Source organism: Thamnophis sirtalis, unplaced genomic scaffold (assembly GCF_051295495.1).
Source record: "Thamnophis sirtalis isolate CommonGarterSnake01/CBP01778 unplaced genomic scaffold, rThaSir2_p1.2 scaffold_4, whole genome shotgun sequence".
NCBI classification, from domain to species: Eukaryota; Metazoa; Chordata; class Lepidosauria; order Squamata; family Natricidae; genus Thamnophis; species Thamnophis sirtalis.
Window position 1 is genome coordinate 81239006 of NW_028261384.1, and position 17960 is coordinate 81256965.

The following is a 17960-nucleotide window of genomic DNA, read 5'->3' on the forward strand; positions in this document are numbered from 1 at the left end:
TTGGCATGGACTATCAGAACACTAGTAGGCAGTTTCTCCTCTCCAGTTGTAAATTCACAATAAGGACCCTTTGGAGACGTGAAGCTTAACAACGATGGGCTACTTAGTGCTGTGGATATGCTATGGTCTCCACCCAGATAATGTCATCTGATCAGATTCAATTTCACCAAGAGGCCTTTAACCACATGATTTTCCATTAGATATATTAGCCATCCCTTGTTTATCATAACAGTCATTTTGTAGGAGATACCTACTACATACTCTCAAAGTGGTGTAATGTGTTGTTTGGCTATAATCCCTCTATAATATAGCTTAAAGGGACTGTTCAATGATACACATGTTTGATTTTCATCACTCCACACAGAATCAATTAGAACACCTGTAATTTCTTTTCCTAGCCTTCGCACTTTAAAGGGTTGATGTCTAAATAAATCTTTAGCATTCCATTTCTATGTACAAGTTGCTGATATTTAGAAGTAATTAAAGCATACATAACATTTGGAGGCAGTTGCTCCAGTCCACACCCAAAGAAGAGACACATCCTTTGTTCAGGATTTAGAAATGATCTGATGGGTCAATAATTTACATTATTCAAATTAATGCTAAATATAATGATGGGTTATTTACTATTTTAGATTTCCCTGCTGATTTTTCCCATTTATTAGACATTGAATTTAGTGGGCAAAAGACAAAAAACATCCTAGGATGTGAAGAGTAATGTCCATTGGCTCTTTTAAATCTCAAACCTACACATTTTCCTCGTAAGAAAGTTACATTTCTAGTGTTGCAGCCACAGAAACAATAATGATCAAAGTTAAAGATTAGAAATCAAGGGCAAAAGGAAATGAGCCAAATAAGGACATGAAAAATATTTGTGTTTCTCTGCATACCTCTCCCATCTCCACATTCTTTTTGCTGACCTTGTGCTTCTCACGATCAGGGCTGGCTCTGCTTCGAATCCAACCCCTCTAACAGCAGAATGACAGCTATGACATGCTGCCATCCAGAAAAAAGGCTCTGCCAATAAAATAAAAAAATAGAAGACATAATAGTTACAATATAGATTACCAGATTTCATTTAGACTTATTGATTTATTTAACATGAAACTGGCAGGTTAAACGGGGTGTGTGTGTGTCAACATGGCTAGCCTAAACCCACTCAACCTCTGAGGGAGGGAAATCTTTCTACAGAATAAGGTACTGCAATCTCCCCTTATGGATTCTAGACTCCTAAGATTTCTTTAATCTCAATCTGTTGTTCCCTTTCTATCATAATTAGGGGAGGAGTTGGTTTTGAGTTGGGCTGCAAAGGTGAACCAGAGGTGGGCTTCAATAGACCACAGTGAAACAGGATAGACACACCATTTTGGCAGTTTTAACTCAACCATCACTGGGTTTATGACCTTGATGATGGGAAAAGCCCCTAACTATTTTGGACCTAGTTTTGTACAGGATTGTCGTGACTGCAGGAATCTACTGGAGAGGTAAACTTTATCTCCTATTCTAAACTCCTTCTGAGGTGTCCTCTTCTTGTCAGCTTGTTTTTTATATTTTCCTCATTTCATCTAGAGCTTTGCAGTCCACAGTCCAAATATTCTGCAGGGTCTATGTCACTCAGCTAATAATATGTGCAGGGCTATGCTGGGGCAATTCTAGCATAAGGACAAAGTCCAGGCCTGTGGCCACCTGGAAAGTGGGGAAATCAGTACTACTATGCACTGAATTATTGTAGACAACTTTGGCAAAGGGCAGGAGTTTGGCCCAATTGTGTTTTTGGTAATTAATGAAACAATGGAGTACTGGTCCAACATGTTATTAGTCTTCTGACAGCCTCCATTGGTCTGAGGGTAGTGGGATGAGTTTAACCCCTTAGCAGTACCAAAACTTTCAGAAACTCCTTCCAAAAATAGAAATTGGATGTCATTGTCTGAGAAAATGCACTCAGCAGATGGTAGATGTGTTGAATGATAAATCTTCACCAATGTAATTTTGGAACAGGCTACAAAGTGGCCTTGTTTAGAAAAAATGTCCATAACCACTCAAATCCCCGTATTTCCAGCACTATCAGGTAACTCCACAATAAAGTCCATAGAAATCTTCCAAGGGGCATTCAGATCGGCTACAGGTTTCAACAGACTTGGGGTTTTCTCCAGGTGCCTTTTCACTGAGATACACACTGGGCTACTGGCCACATAATGTTCAATGTCCTTTTTCATAGTGGCCACCAGAATTGCCACTTCATCAGATAGAGCATCTTCACAAAGCCCACAATGCCCTGAAGTTTTGGTGTCATGACTTTGCTGAAGAATCAGCTCCCCATCCATCTCAGGAGGACAGGTCCTCCTTGTGTTGTTGGAACCAGTCATATTTGCTAAGTCAGTTTTTAGCACCTGGGTTAAATCATCTGCCATTTTCTCTTTTGGGGCTTTTTGATGCTGGGTGAGAACTGGGGCCACTATTTGTTTGGATAGAATAATGGAGGTGACTGCTTCTTCCTTTGTATAGTTGTACTGGGGCATTCTGGATAGGGCGTCTGCCAGAAGTTATTTCCTCTGGGCAGGTAGCAAAGCATGAAATTGGTTGAAATATTGAGTCCAGCGGACTTGTTTGGGAGATAGCTTCCTGGGTGTTTTCAGTGTTTCTAGGTTCTTATGATCAGTCCATACCTTGAAAGGGATTTTGCTGCTTTCAAGAAATTGCCTCCAGGTGAGGAGCACCCACTGAACTGTGAATGCCTCCTTCTCTAATATTGCCTAATGTCTCTCTGCCTTGGATAGCTTCTTTGAGGTGTAGTTGAATGTCCTCCTCAGTTCTTCTGTAGGAATACCTCCCTCACTGTCATCACTGGCATCAGTTGTGGGTTCTTACCGGTTCGCCAAACCGGTAGTGGTTTGGTGGCCTAGGTCACTGGAACTGGCAGTGACACAGACCTACACCTCCAAACTGGTTCTCCGGCCAATGCCATAGGTGCCACCATCTTGTTTTTCGCTTCTGCACATATAGAACACTTTTTATTGCACTGTGCATGTGCACACAGCATGCATCAAGCCCATGCCACTCACACCGTGCCCATGAGCGAACTGTCAGTAGTGCCTGCCGAAACCCACCCCTGATTGGCATCAACCTGAATTATGAAAGATTTATCCAGGTTGGGGAGTTTTAACATTGGCTCTGCTGCAATTAAGTGTTTTAGCTTTTTCAAAGCAGCTTAGTACTCCATGGTGCACTTAGGAGGTGGGCTTGGAGCTCCCTTTTTTAAATATGTTCATAATCAGCAATGCAATCTGGGTAAAACCAGGGTTGAATTGCCTATAGAAATTCGCAAATCCAAGGAAGCGTAGCAATTCCTTCCTTTTGCAGGGAGCTGGTGATTCCAGGTCTGTGCGTACTTTTCTGGGTCCATTTCTATGCCGTCCTGGGAGATCCAATATCTCAAATAATCCAATTTAGTTTTGTGGAAATTGCACTTGGATAGTTTGGTGTATAGCTGGGCCTTTTGGAGTTTCTCGAGCACTGCTTGTACGAACTACATGTTTTATCATAGTTTCAGTATAAATCAAAATATCATCTAAGTATCTTTATAGAGATGCTCATGCAGCACTTCATTTATTAATTGCATGAATACCGCAAGGGCTCCTTGTAGGCTGAAAGGGAGCAGCTGAAATTGGAAGCAGTCTAGTGAACGATTAAATGCTGTCTTCCACTCATCTCCCATTCTAATTCACACTCTGTAGTAGGCTTCCCTTAAGTCCAGTTTTGTGAAAATGTTCTCTTTTGCCAAGTGTCCCAACATCCTTCATCAGTGGAAGTAAGTACACATTATCCATGCAAATTGCATTGAATTTGCATGGATTTGCTTGGATCCCCCCCCCCCCCCCCGGCAGTCCATACATAATTTGAGTGAGTAATCTTTTTTCTCCTGGAATAACACAGGATGGCCATTCAGAACTTGCCTGGTTGGATGAAGCTCCTGGCCAGATTTTTGTCCACAAATGCTCTGAGTTCCTCTAGCTCCTGGGATGTCATCGAGTACAGTTTGGGCTTTGGTAATTGCCCAAATGAAAGCTTTTTTTTTACTTACATGCAAGTAAAGATTGAATAACAATCTTTACAGGGAAGGTGAGTGGTCAAGAGAATGACTACCGGTAGATGTTTTCTTTCCTTCTAAGCTTAATTCTTGCTAGCCATCGAATTCTATGATCATTGAGTTCTGTTCCTTCAAAGATAGTGATAGTAGTGGAGGCAGAACTGAATCACAGGGAAAAAAGGATATCCAACTAAGTAAAGAAGGAATAGAAGGAATGGAAGAGAATAAGAGAAAGCAGAAGGAGAGGGAGAGGAAAAATGAGAAAATTGAGAAGGCTGGGGGAAAAGGCAAGTAATGAGAGGGACAAGTGGTGGGAAGTCAAATGCCCCACAAACATGGACAAAGGATAGAGATGAGTGGCGAGAATCTGACATCTGGAAGACTGAGTGGGACAGTGAAAGAATCTGAATCAGCGGCAGAGCAAGGGTAGCACAAAGCGACCCAAACGTTGGGGTGAGCGCCTGGAGTGAGAGCAGCTGGAGCAGCCCAATTGGAAATGAGCAACTGGAGGTAAGCACCTGAAGGTGCAGCAGAGCACAGAAAAATCTGAGAGTTTAATACTCCAAGAATACCCAGGGTGGTGCAGAGCAGTTCTCCAGAGAGCATGTGAGAACCCATGTGACTGGAGGCCAAGCACAGCAACTGAACAGGCAGAGTAAGGGCAGAAGCAGACAGTGGCAGATCCAGGCAGCAACACAATCTGGAAGACTTAGGTGACCAGGCACTGCCACAACCAGGCAGCAACACACCCAGCCAGACCCATGCAATGGCAGGCCCAGGTGACCCGGTAGTGGTGAAGGCAAGCAGGCTGAGGGCAACCTGACAGACCCAGGTGTTGGGCAGCTGCAGACTCAAGCAGCAGCAGACCCAGGCAACTAGGTAGCAGTGGAAGGCAGACAGGCAAATCCAGGCGACCAGGTAGCAGCGGAGGGCAAGCAGATGTACATAGCAATAGCAACAACTGAGTATAGCAGTAATGTGGAAGAAGCCATGTGATAAGCTAATATAAGCATGACCACAGCATTAACAAAGAAAGTGTCATGTGTCAAAGAGAAACAGTTTTTAAAATTCATAAAAAAGAATTAGATTTTTTAATTTTCTTATTTTAAAAATTTGTATTGGTTTTTCTAATTATCAACTTTTTTATATATACAATTTATAAACTGTATATGGTTTTATTATATTTTCTATAAATATTAAAATTCAGTTGGAGCTAAACAATCAATTTCATAACCTATCCTTGGAATAAAGCACATAGACAACTGGAGAAGTGTATCAATTAGGAAAAAAAAGGAGGCCAGTCTTTCCTAAGGAAAAAAAGGTGTGGGTTGATGATAGGAAATTCACTGCTCAAGGAACCTCAACCAGCAATTTGTAGACAGGACATTCTGTCTATAGAAGTTAGCTATTTCCCAGGAGCAACTATTAAAGATATGACTGAAAGGCTTACTAAGGTAATTAAACCTTAGAGATTATTATCAGTTTCTCCTCTTCTGTGTCAGGACAAATTATATAGATTTATTCTCAATAGACTCTGGGAACAATATCAAGAGACTACAAGTAGCTAGGCATGAAAGCCAAAGAAACATGGGCCCATGTGGGGTTTTCTTCTATACTCCCAACAAAAAATAGGCACCCAATGAAGGAACACAGGACTTTTGAAGTAAACACTGACTCAGGGGATAGGGCTGTCCACAGAATTTTGGATTCTTAGACCATGGACTACAATAGCAATAGCACTTAGACTTATATACCACTTCAAAGTGCTTTACAGCCCTCTCTAAGCGGTTTACTGAGTCAGCATATTGCCTCCAACAATCTGGGTCCTCATTTTACCCACCTTGGAAGGATGGAGGGCTAAGTCAATTTTGAGCAGGGTGAGATTCAAGCCCTATTGATAAAATCAATATCAATATAAAAAGATAAAAATGGGGGAACTCAGGAACAAAGCAGAAGAAATAGAAACCAAACATAAAGTTAGTAAAAAAACAAAAAAAGCCTTAGATGAAATCCAAATACACAAGGGCAGATGTGATATTGTTGTCATTACTGAAACTTTATTCCATTCATGAGATGAAACTAGGCGTGAATTGATACTGGTTCGGACCGGTTTGCTTGAACCAGTAGTAAAAAATGCTATCGGTTCGTCTGAATGGGTAGTAAAAAAATGTTACCGGTTCAGGCGAACCAATAGTTCTGACGATCAGCTGTGCAACGATCAGCTGTGCCAAGCGATTGATATTCACTAGAAAGCAGGAAATCCTGCTTTTAGGAATCTAAATCACATGGCATAGCTGTTCCTCCCCTCGCTGTTATACTTACCTTTGCAGACTCAGAAAAGGCTCCTTTTTCAGCGCTGTGTGGTAATGCCTGCATTTAGCATGCATACGCATGAAGCGAATCAGTAGCGAAGTGAAGCAGTAGCAGTTTCCAGAGCATTTCATTCCTGGATGAAACCCATGAATGGAATATACAGTTAGAGGGATTTGAACTGTTCAGAAGGAAAAAAAACCTAATAAAAGAGAAGATAGAATTGCCCTATGTGTAAGAAAATCTACACTTCTACAGAAATGCAAAAATGCAATGATGAAAACCATCTCAAGTACTTTTGAATTAATATAAAAGGGAAAAATATTTATTTATTTATTTATTCAGTGGGTGGCATATCATACATGGACTACAATATAAGTTAACATTTAAATTAGTTTAGTAGAATCCAATAACATATAAAAGTTAAAAAAATATATGCTCTAATATCAATATCTATGCCAGTGATGGCTAACCTTTTCTGGACCAAGTGCCCAAAGTGCATGCATGGGGCGCGCATATGCATGCACACCCAAACCCCACAAATGTAATGTGCATGCAGCCCCTGTGCATGCGCCCTACCCCCACACATGTCTACTCCTACACTTGCATGCACCTCATGCCCATGCCCCTGTGCATGCGCACACAGCCCCCCATATGCTTCAGCCCTGTGCATGTGTGCAACCCTTGACCATACATGCATCCCTTCCACCTGATGCACATGTAGCCCCCCCCCCCGTGCCCCACCCTCACGCATGCATGGCAGAGATCTGAAGACCAGCTGGCTGGCGGGATGTGTGCATGCATGCATGGCAGAGATGAACTGGGGTGATGACTTGTGTGCCCACAGAGAGGGCACTGCATGCCACCTGTGGTACATGTGCCATAGGTTCGCCATCATGGATCTATGTCATCTAACCATTGAAACCCAGAATCGTTTATATTTTTAAAAAATCAGACAATAGATCAGTATATGTCCTCAGCTTACAGCTGGTCATGATGTGATGTACAGCTTGACATGGAACCTTGCAATCAAGCAGAGGGGAGGATACTAAGCCTCATTTATGACAGAGAGTCCTGGCAGATGCTATGTAAGGTGCAAATTCCATTTAGATTTGTTCATTGCTGACATTGTTGTTCAAAGCCTGGCATATTTTTTGTGGTGGTCATTTATATGTTTTCCTATAATTGGACATTCAGCGACTTATTTGGCTTTCCATTAGAAATCAGTGCTAAAGTTGTTGGACAGATGTTGTACAAGTGTCAGTGGGGGCTTCCTGGATTTGAGTCTTCCTACTGATAAATGAGGAAAGTCTATATGCAGCAGTAGAAGTGAGTTCATAATTTTTCTGTATTCTATAAGTAGTCCATAAAGCTGATGGTGCTAAAAAAAATGGCTCAGAATAGGAAGCTAGCAAATAAGCAGATGTTTTAAAACCAATAGGAGTGATTTATAATACTCATGCTGTTGTTGAGTCTAGTGTTTAATTTATTAGTATGGCAACTGTTAAACTATACAGGGGTACAGTATTCTGCTGTGGAGTAGACTAACCCTAGTGCTGATGATCTGAGGTTGGCAGTTGAAGTTTTCCAATTAGTTCCATATGGAGTATGTTATTCCTAATATTGATTTTTACTGATGTATATTGTAGGTGTTTCTTGTAAGAGAGAGTCTTGTCCAATGTTACTCGAAGGTATTTTGGAGGGGGATCATAAGGGAGTAAGTTGTTACTTAAGTAGACTTTTAGGGCTTCATGTGCTAGTTTGTTGATAAAGTGGAAGCATGTAATTCTGTTTCGCTGATACTAGGAGTGAGCCTCCAACCAGTGAAAATGTTTTCCAAGATTTTAAGATCTTTGGTCAGGAAGCTACCAGCCAGTTCTATGTGTTTTTCTTGTACTGTTTTGGCCAAATCATCACCATATCCAAATTTGTTTCCCCTTGTTCCTGGCATATCTGATATGCATAAATTGAATAGTGTATTTGCCATTACAGAGCCTTGTGGGAGGCCACTGTTTAATCTTCTAACCTTATTTATGTTGTTCCCCATTATTATCTGAAAGGACCTATCACTAAGTATGTTATTAATTAGTTGATATAGATTTTTGCAGGGGACTAGGAAAAAGGAATGAAATTATCATAGGTGTATACTGCAGATTACTCAACAAACACAAAATAGATGAGCTATTTGCTAATTAGTTGCTTTGTGTAGAAAGCACACCATAATAGTAATGGGGGAGTTTAATTACCCTTACATCAATTTGAGACAAACACTGCAATTAGTGGAAGATCAAACAAGTTTCTGACAAACCTAGCAGACCACCTTGTCTCCCAAACTATAGAAAGGGAATTAGACAGTCAGCTATATTGGACTTTATTCTCACTAACAAAAATGAAATTATAGATGAAGCCTTAGGAGAAAGTGACCATGCAATATTGGAATTCAACATAATTCAACCTCAAGCAATGGAATAAAGTAAAACTAGAGCCTTGGATTTTAACAGACCTGATTTCAACAAATTTAGAGAGTGCTTGAGAGGATCCCATGGATGAAATCCTTAAGGGGAAAACAATCCCCAAATGAATCAGCACAAAGAACTCTCTGCTAAATCAAAAAGGACAAATATTAGAAGTAGGAAGTAAGGCAGAATATCAGCATGTAGCCTGAGCCTGCAAAGATAAAGTCAGGAAAGCTAAGGCTCAGCCTGAAATAAGACTTGTAAGAAAAAATGCAAAAAAAAAAAAAAAAGCTTCTTTTCACATATAGAAATAAGAAAAAATCAAGGAAACAATTACTCTCCTAATGGGAAAAGGTGGAAGAAGGTGATAGGTAGCAGAACGAAACTCATTCTATGCATCTGTCTTAACACAAAAGAAAAAATAGTGCAATCTTTTAAAACAGTACCATAAAAGGCAGATTAGCAATAGTACTTAGAACATAGAACATCAGAATTAGGAGGAACTTTGGAGGTCTTCTAGTCCAACCCCATGCTCAAGCAGGAGACTCCATACCATTTCAGACAAACAACTGTTCAATCTCTTCTTAAAAGCATTCAGTGATGGAACATTCACAACTTTTGAAGGCAAGGTGTTCCACTGGTTGATGATTCTCACTGTCAGGAAGTTTCTCCTTGGTTCTAAGTTGCTTCCCTCCTTGGTTAGTTTACATCCATTGCTTCTTGTCTTGCCTTCTGATGTTTTGCAAAATATGTTGACCCTCTCTTCTTTGTAGCAGTCAAATATTGGAACACTGCTCTTCTTTTTACTATACTAGACTGTATATCCTCACCTTTCATCAGCTTGGTTTGATACAGCTTTCTAATAAAATACAATTTATTGCTGAGATTAGCTCTTTCATACATCTTTTATAATCCTTCCCACAGTTCTTTAGCAGTTTCACATTAACATACATGTATGAGTTTATAATCTTCTATGCTAAGCGAAATTTTGTTCTGAGTTTTCTGATCTTTCTCTGTCCACTCATCTGAAAGGTATTCTGGCCTAGCTTCATTTATACTGTTGGAAGAAATTTTCCTGGTTCGTTCCCAGCTGGGAAGCAGTCTCTGATGCTGAGAAGAAATAGACATGGAAGTTTGTGTGGTTTGATAAGATTTTGTGTGTGCCTTTGTTAAGGTGATTGCTCTGTCTTCCTGCCTTAATGGGTTAATCCTGTTCCTGGGGCTTGTGAATTAAATTGATAATGAAGTTGTTTTGGCTGAAGAACTAAGAGAGTGGAACACTGAAATCCTTTTTTTTTTAATAGTGCAGCTCTTGGAACTTGAATGGAAAATATCAGGCAAAGCAACAGAAACTGAATAAAACAAATCTCCTTCCCTCCTTGAACAAGTTTTTTTTCTTTTTTTTTAAGCTCTTTTTTTTGCTGCTGCTCTGTGAACTCTCTCTTTGGATACAAACATCTAGTGTTCGTGGGCCGATTCGGATTAAAAATTATTATTTCACTGGTTTCTTTTCCTGTGATAATTTGGATTAGGGTTTGAAGAATCTGAAAAAAAGAAGAACCTTTAAGAAGGACATATAAATGGATAAGATTCGAATTTGGATTATAAATTTTTCCTCCCTTGGATTACAATCGAATTATTATTATTTAACACTTGGTGGATTACAAATATTAAGACCCTACAACAAGAGGAAAACAACATCAGTAACATCCTCAGCATCATCATCTACAATTTCCAGCCCTGCAGGCCAGAAAACACCGGTTGCTATGATTCAACAAGAGAAGCAGAGTTGAAGACCATGATACAAGCTTTTCATGAGAATATGAAGGAAAGAATAGGGAAAGTAGATGAGAAAATAGAGAAGAAGGGAAAAAAACTAGAGGATTTTTAACAAACGGAGAAAAGTGAACAACACATAGAAAAAGTAGAAGAGAAAGCTGAGCTAACAGAAAAAAGAGTGAGAGAGCTTGACTCACAGTGGCAGACCAAAATAAAGAAAAAAACCATATCTCATGCTCCCCACAATTGCTTCTACCCACCTGCTGCTCTGGGTCACTTACCTTGTGAAGATCTAGCAAGCAGTCTCCTCTCCAGCCTCTCAGCCACTTCCGCCCTTCTGCAGTTTCGTTCGAGCCTCTGCAGGTCTCACCTGGCACATTGTCAGCTGAAATGCAGTTTCTGAGGGGCGAATCCATCCCTCCACTACTACATTCCGGCCTCCGCTGGCTCTGTTGCAAGCCAAATGGAGAGTCTGAGTGGCGAATCCACCCATCCAACTCTCTGTTCAAGCCTCTGTGGGCCTCCCCTGGCCCATTGCATGCCAACATGAAGCTTTTGATGGGTGGATCCACTCCATTTTGGCCTGCAATAGGCCAGCCTCTGGAGGTCCAAATGGAGCATCGGCAGAGCGAATGCACCCCTCAAAATTCAATTTTGGCAGCAACATTCAGGACAAATGTTGCAGAGCTCTGTGATTATTCATAAGGGCAAACTACTGTGGTACTGCAAGATTCGTAGTTTCAGGACTTGTTCACAAATGCTAGGGAGCGCTTATTGTGTAACTTTGAATGTTTGCTATGGGAATGCTTGTAACCTGAGGATTATCTGTACTTTTAAAATTAATTTTGTTCCATTTGAGTTGTTTCCCTTATATATGAGTCATGGTGGTGCAGTGGTTGTTGCAGGTTACTTCTGTTGCCTGCCAGCTGACTGCAATTTGGCAGTTCAAATCTCACCAGGCTCAGGGTTGTCTCAGTCTTCCATTCTTCCAAGATCAGTAAAATGAGGACCTAAATTGTTAACTCTGTAAACCACTTAGAGAGGACTGTAAAGAATTTAAAGTGGTATATACTGTATTTTTTGGAGTATAAAATGCACTTCCACCCTTAAAAGAGGGTGAAAATTTGGTTGGATCTTATACACCAAATGCCCACTCATTGGCCCACACCCTTTGTCCTCTGCCTTCCAGCAATGCGCCTCCTTGCAGCATACAGCAAATAGCCTGTTTCAGTTTCAGCTTCAGCACAGCCTGATTAGCACAAGCAGTTGATTGTTCGTTGGATCAATCTCATTAGCTGTTTCAGGCTTCAGGGATTGCCATTGCCTATTGCCCCCTCTGCGCACCCCATTTTCAGCATCCACACACTCCATTTTTTGCCCATTCTGATCCCAGCCTCCTGGAATGGCGGAGGCCAAAAACAGGGCGCACAGAAGCTAAAAACATGATACAGGGGCAAAAAAATGGGGCACTCGAAGGCGGCAATAGGCTATGGCAAGCCCTGCAGCTTGAAACAGCTGGTCATCAGGAGGCCAATCCAATCAACAATCAGCTACTTGTGTTAATCAGGCTGTGCTGTGCTGAAGCTGAAATGGGCTGTTTGCTGCAAGGAAGCAAAGGCATATTTTTTTTCCTTGTGCTAATCAGGCTATGCTGAAACTGAAACAGGCTGTCTGCTGCAATGAAACAAATTGCTGGGAAGCAGAGGCAGAGGTAGATTTTTTTTTCTTGTTGTCCACCTCAAAAGCTAGGTGCATCTTATACATTGGAGCATCTTATACTTTGAAAAATACAGTAAGTGTAAATGCTATTGATATTGCTATAATGTGGTATTAAAGATGAACAGTTACCATTTTGGGGAAGAATAAGAATGCAATTGTATATTTTATTTAGAAGCAAAAAAGACAAACTCTTGCGGGAGAGAATTAGGCCAATGTGATAAACTGTTTTTGATTTGTATGAGAAGAAAGAAATATACTCTTTTCCAAATATTGGGAAAGGGTAAGGACAGGAGAACCAGAGGTTTTACCCAAAAAATTTACCCAAGAATAAATAAACAATGAGGACACTTCCCATAATTTTTTTTTTATAAAAAAGTTTCCTGAATATTAATCCTATATAGCTGAGATGAATGGGACAAGAGGCCATTCAACAGAGACAGTTAAAATGCATGGTGATTCCCTTAAATACTATTTGGTGTAATAAATGTCAGGAACATATACTGTACACTGATTTTGAATCAACATGAGCAGAAAATTGAGAATACAGTTTCTGGTGATTTAAAACAAGTGGGTGTATTATTTTAGGTTACCATAAAACCAGCACCTGGATCACCTATTTTACTTTATATATTTGACTCAACAACTTCCTGTTGAGGAGGCAAAGTCATAGATATATCTACAAGGACAACAGAGCCTCTTGTGAGCTTTATGTAAAAAAGCATTACTTTTCCAATTCAGAATTCTAGTCATAAAAATATAAAATCCATTTAAAAAAGTGTCTGTGTTCCTTCATTCCCACCTCCTCAGCAACCCATGATCCTACATAGAAGTTTTCTCTACCATATTCTATTATATATATTCTATTATATACTAGAATATATCTATATTCATCTATATATTGTATAATATAAACATAATATATATACCAAATTGGCTTCTCAAGTTGTGTGTTTGTGTATGTGTGTGTGTGTGTATGAATGATTGAAATACAATATTTGAGCTGTTAAATTTTGCCTCATTAACCTTTCTTGAATAGTTGTTTAACAAATCACTGCAGTTGTTTAGTAACATGATTGTCAACTGAATATTAGTTTCCCCATAGACTTTGCTTGTCAGAAGATCACAAAAGGTGATCCCATGATTTTGGGACACTGCAACCTTCATAAAAATATCAGTTGCCAAGCCACTGAATTTTGATAACATGACCTTGGGGATAGTGCAATGGTAATTAAGAATGAAAAACAGTCACTTTTGAACAATCACTAAATGAACTGTAAGTCAAGGACAACCTGTACAGTTTTTTAATCAATACCTACTTAATCTGTAACTTTGCTACTATGTATGTGTTAAGTAACTATTCCAAGATACTTTCTCATATGTAGGCACCATAAATCTGATTCAGCATCTGTATCTTAACTATGTAGTTAAATTTTGTTTCTATGTGTTGTGAACTTCAGGCAAGTAGTGATTCAATTAATTGTAGTTTATTGTGTATACAAACATTAGAGATAGTTTTGTTTTCATTAGGGAGAATGCGACTGTATTGCAAACATGTTTTGGACTCATTGTCTACATAGTTGAAACTTTTATCGTGACTATTGTTCTAAAGTCACTATTTTATATTAGTTAGCATTTACAGAACATGGTGTATATGCTGATGCCTTATTTAAATTATTTTCTCATATTTTGCTTAATTGTAATCAGCATGCCATCCTCTTTTCTTTTCTCGATGTTCTTAGAACTATTACTGTTTACAGTGAATACCAAACAACCTACGATTTTACACTGAAATAAAAATTCAAGATTAATTAATACATCATGATTTATTGGGAGCAACTATAGGCATATGGAATTTTTCTACAGCAATATTTAGATACATTTTTAATAAGAAATCCATCATTTGATTACACATTATACAATAGACAAGGCACTAAAATGTACACCTACTATTAATTTTCATTATGGATTTTTTTGGAGTCTTTTGATGAAAAAATAAATATTACTGAACAAATCCTTCATCAAAAAAAATGTTATCATGAAACCAAGATACATAACAAGGTTCCTCTTATTCTTTAAATATTTATATATAAAGCATAAGGTTCTGGTTCTAGAGACCAAATAGGGCAACAATTAATATTTGGACATAATAGCAATTTTCCATATTTGCAATTATATAAGTTTCAAAATAATTCTGTAAAAAGCAGAAACAGCTTTGGTACTAATTTGAAGAGGTACCGGTACGTATGAGGATATTTGAGATGGTTTCTTACAATTTGAAGATATTTCAAAAAAGGCTCTGTAATATGCATTTGTTCAATGGATAGATCCAATGCAAGTGAGAATTATTTGAATGAAGTAGACAGATTGATTGGTAGTGTCAACTCATTATCAAATTTGGAACAAAATTACTAAATTTAGAAGGATTTGATCCAAGCCAGTTAGTTTTTTTCAGTACCCAGGAAATAAATGATGGAGCTGTCCTATTTGAACCAATATTGAAGCTACACAAACGTCTTGGTTAAATGTTATATCATACAGAATGCTAAACCATAAATTCTGATGTATAAAACACTGGCTACGCCAAACTGAACAAACCACATTTTAAACTAGCATGGTATGCGCCACCGGCCATAAACTTACACAACTAGAACTTGGAGTATATGGTAGCAGAAACAGATACTCAACAAATTGTTATTTATGTCTTATCTTCATGATATTGCTACTTCAAGGTTCTCTTTGCCCATGCTAATATTTGACATTTATAAACTTTGATAGTTTGTGACAGAAATCAAGACATAGAATAATGAGAATAATACTATTATGGAACATTCACTAGAAATTGAATATAAAATGAACAAAGATCTGAACAACTGGTGACCCATTAAGCCAAACATACTGCAAGAGTGCTAGTCACTGAATTCAGCTTGGTGGTTCACAACTTGTGCAGTTTGAGATGCAATTCATCTATAATGGCTTGAACTGAAACTATGAATCAGAACATCTAAACAGATTAAATATCAGTAGTGCAAAGAGATCTCTTAGAAGTTTAAAAACTGTTAAACATACAGTTATTAAACAAATATCCATACAACTTTACCTTCATGAATGAAATTGGATAGAACAAATTGAGCAAGATATTTAGCCATCATGCTAAGATATTTAGCATATTTCCAATGGAATCACAAAAAATGTTAACTTCAACAATACTCACTCAAAATTAAAAATTACATTTCATTTTTTGTATTAAACAGTGGTTGACATAACCTTTGAAAAATCCCAATTTGCTCATCCCCCTGAGTGTGCTTAATGGAATCTCTTTGGATTTTGTCTTTATAATATTAGTTCCAGATATGATAGAATTAAATAATTGCATGCCTTACTTTCTCTTTCATTTTCAGCCATGTCTTAATATAGATGATTCTTTGGGTTTTTCCCCATTTATTTGGTTTTAAAAAATAATTCCCTTATTTTTATTTAGTTTGGTTTATTTAAAAATAGTAAATAAAAAAACCTGATCATAATCCCATTCAATAAGAACAGTATATAGATAGCTTGGAAAAGACTTTTTCCCAATATTCAACTATTAAAAATAAACAAACACAAGTTTGGAACAAACTAAAATTCAAAGACATGATTAATGTTTTATTCAAGTTAGCCATTGAAAAATGCAACTAAGCTGACTGGAAAAATCACACAATTATTTGGAAATACATAAATAATTAAATGACACTAATTTGTTGTGTAAAATTATGATTTCATTAACTTTTAGTTTGCTTTTTTTCTAGGTAAATGTAAACTTAGAATATATAAAAATTAATTTCTTTATAATACCAGAGAAAAAATAATCAGGTCTTAGTATGTTGTATACTCCAAGAAAAGTAACAAATATGATATCTAAAACATAATACAATAGTCACTGAAGCTGTAAATATAACTTCAATGTATGTGACGTGTTAAATGCAGTGAAATCTCTTATCGAGAATTTTCTGCTATCAGTTGAATAATGTCCAACGATTAGAAAAAAATAAAATGTATGCTATGGAAATATATAGTATATTCATACCAGTAACAAAATTTAATTTACTTAGTGCAAAATTTGAACTATAGTTTTCACTGATTTTTTTTAATAATAGATTTATATTAAAATGAAGTTAGTTGTTTTAAAAACTCCAACAGTTTTTGCCTCTTAGTCTAAGCCAAAACCAAAAAATACAAAAAATAAATTGTTTTGGTTTTACCCATTTTGTTCTACAAAGGATGAGACTCCACTGCTTTAATTAAATTCAACACACAAGCTAGTCAACAAGCAAATGTTTAAATTCTGGATTCAGATTGTTTACAACATTCATTACCACCTCTCCTGTAAACCTGGGTAGGAAAACAGTGTCCTTTTGTTAATTTAGAACTACCCAAAAGGAGAACCTATAAGTAATTAAAAAAAATATGTTAGGGTGGTTGTATAGCTATGAGGTTGTTCCTTCAGTAACGAGCTATGCCTCCCTTTTGTTTTACTGGTAGCTTTCTATGAATAATTACATTTTGCCTATTTATTCAGATATTTAAAAGATTTGGTAATGTTCTTAATAAGCTTCAAGTCAGTGACCAGCAAAAAGGGATGGAGTGAAAAAAATGTTTCTAGAAATCTCCAAAAGGAAAACACATCAGAATTGTTGGAAACCCAATGAACACAACATAATTCCTACTCTGAAAAAAGTCTAGTCCCTATCATCTCTGCTGATTAGTCTGAAATAATAATGCTACATATGAATTGTGGACATTCCAGGCTACTAGCTATTTTAAAGATAGAATAGTTTTCTTTCTATTTCATATTATATTTGTTTCCTTAAACTCTCTTTAATTGGTTCAAAGGTAAAAGCTCTACAAGGGTTGCTTCAAACATTGTGTGCCTCTAAACATGTATCCAGTAATGTGTGTGTACATAGTAGGAGGAAGCCACAAACATTTACAAGCAGTACTTGCATAAAATTAATAAATTGCAAACTCTATATGCATTTACTTTGGATAAAACATTCATAGGACGAGGCTGCAAATAGAAGTGGGCTGTTTCTTTTTACTGCAGGCCAGATGCCATTGTGAGTTTTACCAGCTAGTGGGCTGATTGTGCCATGCAGTGCAAATCAAAGGCAACTGAACTGAAGACAGAAAGCGGGGAACACACATTTCTAGTATTCCACAATTATAACTATGACTGAATAGACAGACTTTCAATCAGACAGTTGTTGGAAATCTGAATTCCTTTTTTTGTATAGCAATTGCTATATTATCACCCTTTTCACCTTACTTGATAATTCAACTGAGTCACTCTTCAAGTCTTAGCAACTGTACCTTAAGATACATTCATCAAATAATTAATTGAAAAATTCAGCTACAAAAATAAAATAACATAAAATGCCCAATAGGATTGAGCTGGCTACCATGGAAAAGAGTGAGTTTATTGGGCATACTTGGAAATTCCATTAAAAAGTTACATCAACATTTTGCCTCCAAAAATGTGGAGATTTCTTTGTTGTTTTATCATTTATTTGACATTTATAGGCCGCCCTTTTCCCTGAGGGGACTCAGGGCGGCTTACAATTTGTAGGAAGGGA

At 37.8% G+C, this 17960-nt stretch overlaps 1 protein-coding gene across 2 annotated transcripts in view; it reads left to right on the forward strand.

Moving 5' to 3' along the window:
- The window catches only part of PDCD6 (programmed cell death 6), a 60328-nt gene that overhangs the window by 31143 nt on the left and 11225 nt on the right, over nt 1–17960 (forward strand). The window lies entirely within an intron of this gene.